The sequence below is a fragment of the Alligator sinensis genome, unplaced genomic scaffold, assembly GCF_000455745.1.
Source record: "Alligator sinensis unplaced genomic scaffold, ASM45574v1 scaffold445_2, whole genome shotgun sequence".
Lineage (NCBI taxonomy): Eukaryota > Metazoa > Chordata > Crocodylia > Alligatoridae > Alligator > Alligator sinensis.
In genome coordinates, this window is record NW_005842081.1 from 1,687,740 (window position 1) to 1,694,488 (window position 6,749).

Below are 6,749 nucleotides of genomic sequence, written 5' to 3' on the forward strand. Positions count from 1 at the left end.
CAATGATACCAGTTTTCTCAATCACTTCATAAGGAGAATTACCACCCTTCTCTGCACCCCCTCTACTTCTGAAATATCCTTTCTAAGAGTGGCAACCAGTGCTGCCCATGCTATTCCAGATCAAGCTGTAACACTGATCCATATAAATGCATTCTAATATTCTCTGCATTATTCTTCATCCCATACTTTATGCATCCTGTTTTGCTTATTTGACTGCAGCTGCTCATGGAGCAGAGGTTTCCAGTGATGATTCCTAGGGCCCTTTCTGGACTTGAATACGGTTCATTTAGAATGCAGTTTTCCTTTGCAGAAGCTGTGCTGGTTAAACCCTATTCACATCATGCACACCAGGTGTTTTGTGACTGTGTTTATGACTATTGTTTCAGTGATTGTTTATTCCAATCTGGCTATTACAGATGTAAGGTTTATTGGTGTATATTTCCCCAGATCACTCTTGTGGCCTCTTTTGAACAGAGGTTCATTTACTACCTCCCAATCCTCTGGAGTAGCGTGTTTAATGAAAGACAGCATTTTTTTGGTGAGAATGTCTCATGTCATCCACGTGAACTCCTGCAGCACTCTTGGATGCCGAGTGGCTTTTTAAACAATCAGTTCAAACCAAATGGTCTTCAAGGCCATTGTAAACTGCCAGAAAATAGATACGTCCTAGATATACTCCCCTTTCACTGGGCTAACCTTCATATAGCCAAATTCATTCAAGTTTGTGAAGGCTTTCTGTGCCATAAAGTATCTGTATGACACACAGGGATCTAGCCCACAGGTTAACTATTACTGGTATCTCATTCCATTCCTAAATTCCCTATGTATGAGTCTTAACTCAAATCCCTATCGACAAAGAGCTACGCTCTCTTCTCCCATCACAAGCTATATCATCCTGCTCTAGCCAGGGCCAGGTAGAATTCATCCATGCTATGATAGGAGTAGTAACACCAACTACTCTTCTCAGATCCTTCTACCAAGGAGGGAAAAATTAATCTCTGCCATAGGCTCAGCAGAAGTAGCACCAGTGCACGTTGCTCAGGAAATTCACTGAAACCAATGCATCTGCTAGTTCTCTTAACCCAGGGGCAGGCAATTGTTTCAGGCAGAGGGCTGCTTATTGAGTTTTGGCAAGCAACTGAGGGCCGCATGACAGGCAACCAGGGGCAGATAAATATTAATTTTCTAAATTTTTTAGGCACCCCACAGGCCAGATAGAATGACCTGGTGGGCCGCATTTTGCCCACCCCTGTCTTAACCATTCCCACCTCATTGGACAGCACAGGCCATTTATGCTGGTACCTGGCTACTTAGCCATTATTTAGTTTGGAGACAAGACTGATGGGGGATTTAATAGCAGCCTTCAACTATCTGCAGGTGGGGGGGTCCAAAGAAGATGCAGCTGGACTGATCTCAGTGGTGGCAGATAACAGAACAAGGAGCAATGGTCAAGTTGCAGCAAAGGAAATTTAGGTTAGATATTAGGAAAAACCTCTCTCACTAGGAGAGTAATACTAGAACAGGTTACCCAGAGAGGTGGTGGAGTCTCCATCCTTGGAAGCTTTTAAGACCCGGGTAGACAAAGCCTTGGCTTGGAGGATCTAGTTAGGGGATGGTCCTGCTTTGAGCAGGCATTGACTAGATGACCTCCTGAGGTCTCTTCCAACCCTAGTTTTTCTAGGAATCATCTAAATATGCCAGCCCTTTTACAGATTAAAAAAGCCTATCATGTGTCAGCTGCCTCATGTGTCTTCCATTTTGGAATAATGTTTACTTGATGGCTGTGCTTCATGCAAAAGGGCAGGATAAGGAGCACCTCTATTCTTTGCTCTTGGTCAGAAGTTATTTGCTTTGAACCGATTTTCATACCAGCAGACAGCTGTTCATGCAAGCTCTAATCTAGAGCACTTTTATTAACTCCATAAGCATTCAGCTCAGATTATGTCTACTTAAGTCTTCACAAACACGTTGACCCCTGCTCCCAACCTGAGGAAACCCTAGAGCACAGACAGGCATCTCCCACAGAACGGAGATGCCATCCAGGACTGGAAAGGAGTGGCAGAATCTGATGGGAAGCCTAACTCCTCACCCTGTGCCTGAACTTATTCTCGTGGGATGGAGGAAGGTCCCATTGTGACAGTATGGCATAACATATTTCCCGAGGTCACTGGAATAAGAGAGACTGATGTCAGAAACTTCTTAATGGAAACAATACTACTGGCAAGTTATGCATGTTGGGCAATTTGCTTAACTGTGAAGTCTGTCTGCTGCTGTTTGTCTTGGCTCATTGCATTGCAAATTCTTCGGGGCAGAGACCATGTCTACCTATGCATTTGTTCTGGGCCCAGCTCACGTACTGGACTCTTTTTAGGCACTACCACAGTGCAGGTATCAACCACATCAGATCTACTTCACACTAGACCTGTTTAGAGGCCTAACATAGGTATTAGTGTAGCCACTGGCTTGTTAACTTTGTATAATACCATATAATAGTTGCTTCTGTACCAAAAGCATGATACACAGTTAGCAACCTTGTGTAAAGCAAAAGGAAAAGCATGCACTTGGCACTTTTTACTTGTTGTCAACACTATTCTACACAGGGGAAAATCCTGCATTACCAGAGACAGATCCAAGCAGGGGAGGGTGCACTGGTCAGTCGCACCCCACTTCGCTGCTGACAGCTCCAATGTCAGCTGCTGGACACATGTGCAGTGAGCTCTCCACTACACCACAGCTCCCTTTTCAGCAACCTGAATCCTCTGCTACTACTTTGTAGAATGCATCCATTTGTGTTACTAACTTTAGCCAAGTTGTAAAATAGGGACTCATTTTCATGAATTGGAAAGAACTTCCCCTTTGGACTACATGCACCAGAAGTATTTCATAGACCATCATAGAGAAGTAGGGCTGGAAAGGACCTCCATTAGTCATTTAGCCCAACCCCACAACAGTGATGAATGCAAGTGGCTTATCATTGCTCTCTCCTCCTGTGACAATTTATGCCAGTCCATTCCTCAACCACCTTCCTTCTCCCACACTCCTTCAATCCTCTTATTCAACCCCTGAGGGCTTTTTCCAGAGTTGAAGTGCTCGAGCTATGTAGAATGAAGCAAGTGCATTCACCCACCTCATTCTGAGTGTTGGGGGTTGACATACCATCATGCTTCACAGCTAGAGGGGGTCAGTATATGTTTCTCCCCCTTTGCAGTTAGCTGATGAACATTTTGGTAGCACTTCCCCATGTGCCCTAAAGCAGAGGACCAGGACTATTAAAAAAAGAGTAACAAGGAAAAAAAAAAAAAAAAAAAGGGTGTTTAGTGATTGGAACAACTGAATTAAACACATTAGCATTACAAGCCCCCTTGGCCTGCCATGCAGATTCCTGCCACCAAACTTATAGAAGAGAGCATGTATGTGTTTCCTGCCCACAATCTGCCAGTTTCTTAATCAAAATCTGTGCTTTTTGGATAGCCCAGCAGTTTCCCAGCTGTGAACAATTACTGCATCTGTCCCTGGCGAGTCCTCCCTCCTCCATTCCTCAGTGGAGTTCAGCTCTACAAACTTCCGACACCTGCTAGGAGGGATAAATTGGATACTTGATCATTTGACCTCTTTGGGAATGAACTCACAGTTCGGTGTAATGTTTATGAGGTTGTTTTAAAGGGATGGATTCTTGTTCCAGTCTTTGCCGACTTGTTCCAAACTGTTATTGTTTTCAGTTTGCATGGGGAAAAAAAAATCATCCTGTAAATAAAGCTGACTGCCCCTGCTATTGTAATAGGGCTTGTGAGGATGTTTATGCTGCAGTACCCTTTAAGGATCAATGGATATGCTCCTGGAAAATTTAGATTGCATCATACTTAAAAGTTTTTGGGGTGAGAAACCAGCACAAGTTAGCAGAGCTCTCTGGATTTAAGTGAAACCACTCCAAATACTACCAGCTGGGCATCTGATACATCTAGCCATTCTTTATAAACTTCCCTTGCTACCTACTAAAATATTTGTATACATTGAACCCACAGATGGGTTTAATGTGTGCTGTCCAGATCCTTTTTACAAGTGACAGCAGTATCAGAAGGAGTTTTGGTTTGGGTCCCTTTGATTTAAACAAACATTGTTCCTCCCTTAAAGCCTGTCTTCTCCCACTAGATCCTTTGGTAGGATAATAAAGTACCACCTGTGATGTCATAAATCTACTGCAATAGCCTGTGATGTCATAAACAGGTGTTATGACTTCCCTTCTGGAGCAAATAGAGGAAAAAAAAAAAAGCTCAGGAAAAGTCTGTTAGCAAACTGGGGCGTGAATGGTCTAGCCTAGTGGGTAGAACATACCCAAAGTCTGGGTGGTGTCGGGTCTGGCAGCAGAACTGGATTTGTAGCCAGAGTCCGGACAGACTGGGGTCACAATCTGAAACAAGAGGTAGAGTAAGCTGAGGATTAACCAAGGACAGAAGCCAAAGCTAGAGCTGAAGGTTGAGCCAGAACCGAAAGCAGAGGGTCAGGGAATGCCAAGGGTCTTACCAGGATCAGAAGCCGCACTCGGAGCCAGGAGCCAGCAGGGAAGCACACAAAGGACCGGGACAAGAACTCTTACCATTGCTGGGACAAGGAGACTGCAGCCTGAGTCTGGCTTTTAAGGGCTGGTGCGGGTGGGGTCTGTTGCCTCTGGCTTCAGGGGATTGGCTGTCCTGATTGCCCCAGCTCAGCTGGGACCAGGTTGCTGCCCAGGGCTGGCTGCAGGTGGCACTTGTTTGGGGAATGACTTGTCTTGATCTCTTGACTGGGACCAGCTGGGTTCAGAGTTCTGGCCTGGCCTCCTTACAGAATTGGCTTCTTATACAAATACGTCAAAGAAATAATGGAAAAGAATTGGAACAGCAAAAGATATGCATATGATATGCTGCATTTAGCAGCCATCTGCTATAGCCAAAAGTCTCAGAAGTTTTACAAATCTAAGCTGCATCCTGATGCAAAGAAGCAAGTAACTAGGACTGGGTATGTGTCATGCCCAAAACCATGCAAGCAGTCAGTGGCAGAACAGAAATCCTGACTGTGGGTCTTCTAGTCTAACCATTAAACAAAATATTCAAGCCTCTAATTCAGGGGTTGGCAATGTTGCCTGCAGATTTGGCCTGCAGAACCAATTGGATCCAGCCCACAGAGATGTGCCACATAAAGGCTGGGCGGGTGAGCCTTAGCGCTGGCGCACCATGAACCTGAGCTGAGTCATGCTGGCCCCCCACTAGGAACCATTGCCAACAACGGCTCTAATTGGTCCTGAGAGCTGCCCTGGGTATGAAAGCTGGACTTGCAGATCCCAAGAAGGAAAACTCTCAGGAACTTCTGTAGAGGTAGAGGATGGACTGTTAATATCATTTCCATATCTGGGGGTTTCCACAGGTACTACATAGCCACTTGTTATTGTGAGCACGATGCAAGGAAGAAGAATGGCCCTGCCAGATGAGGATTATCAGCATACAAATACTCCGAAACAGGAAAACTGGAAAATAACCAAAGCAAACAAAATGAATAATGGGTGTCCAATAAGGATAATTACAAAGATCTCATTTTCGCCAAAATTCCAGTCAGACATTGGACTCTAAACTGGAATGAAAAAACAGACAGCTATTGACTCTGATTTTCTGACATGCCTTCACCGCCCATTAAGTTTTGCCCCCATAATTTGCATGTGCAACTTGGTACCAAAATTATTTGCAGGTGTGAAGTCAGCACCTCCCCAAAGTCAAACCATGGACATTGAGCTCAGTATGGTCAGAGACACAATACAAGGGGGCTGGTTCTTGTATTGTCCTTTAAGGGAAAGCTGCCAGACATGTTTGTCGACTTTCCTGCTGATGACTTTAACAACTCCCCTCCCATTGTAATTATGTAGCAAGCAACACAAAACTCATAGACATAAAATATTCATGAAATAGCACAAGCATCTCCGACTTGATTGTGCCCACACATAATTATAGATGCAATACACAGAGGCCAGCATGTGGAAATCCTCTGTAATCACATTCATGTTTTCCTGGAGAAAACATCTGTATATTCTCTTGTGATTTCATTCTTCTATTGCATCCTGTACAATATTTAAATATGTTATTGGCCACATTTTCTTATCCTTTCCTGGTGTAAGTTTAATTAACTTACTGGAGTAATTCTGAGTTTAAAATATTGTCTACTAGAACAGAATCTGGACCATGAAATCAATTTCAGCTAATTTAAATACATTTTGGCCTAGAAAACACATATACTGGACAAAGTAAACCTGTTGCAGTGTAGCTGCTTAATGGCATTAACTTTTCAGTAGATTTAATATATCAGTACAATAGTGATCCTCAATAGTAACCCATTAGAGTACATCACTGTTAATAAAATTAGAGCGTGGTTGGGCACAAAAATCTCAAACAGCGTTCTGACATGGCTTTTCTGAAAATGATGCAACTTTTGTCAGGGTGTCAAGGGCCTACAGCAAGGCGGTAGCCCTAGACTTCAAGAGGGCCAACTTCAACAAGTTGAGGAGATTGGTGGGAGAGGCGCTGGGGTTCTCGAGGGCAGGGGAACTCAGTGCCCAAGATGAGTGGTCGTTCCTTAAGGAGACGATACTCAGGGCCCAAGAGGTGACAATCCCAACAAGAAGCAAGGGGGGGCAAGAGTGCCCAAAAGCCTCCCTGGCTCACCAAGGAAGTCCGGGAATGCCTGGTTGCCAAAAAGGCGGCGTACATCCAGTGGAAGGGGGGGGG

The 6,749-nt window shown here is 44.3% G+C and overlaps 1 long non-coding RNA gene across 1 annotated transcript in view; it reads right to left on the reverse strand.

Moving 5' to 3' along the window:
* LOC102371976 overlaps window positions 1-4,602 on the reverse strand; it is a 56,751-nt gene extending 52,149 nt beyond the window's left edge. The window contains exons 1-2 of the long non-coding RNA XR_323847.2: window positions 4,522-4,602; window positions 4,333-4,408 (exon numbers count right to left, since the gene is read on the reverse strand). This is a non-coding gene — a long non-coding RNA (uncharacterized LOC102371976). The remainder of the gene's footprint in view (window positions 1-4,332; window positions 4,409-4,521) is intronic.
* Between the last annotated feature and the right edge of the window lie 2,147 nt (window positions 4,603-6,749).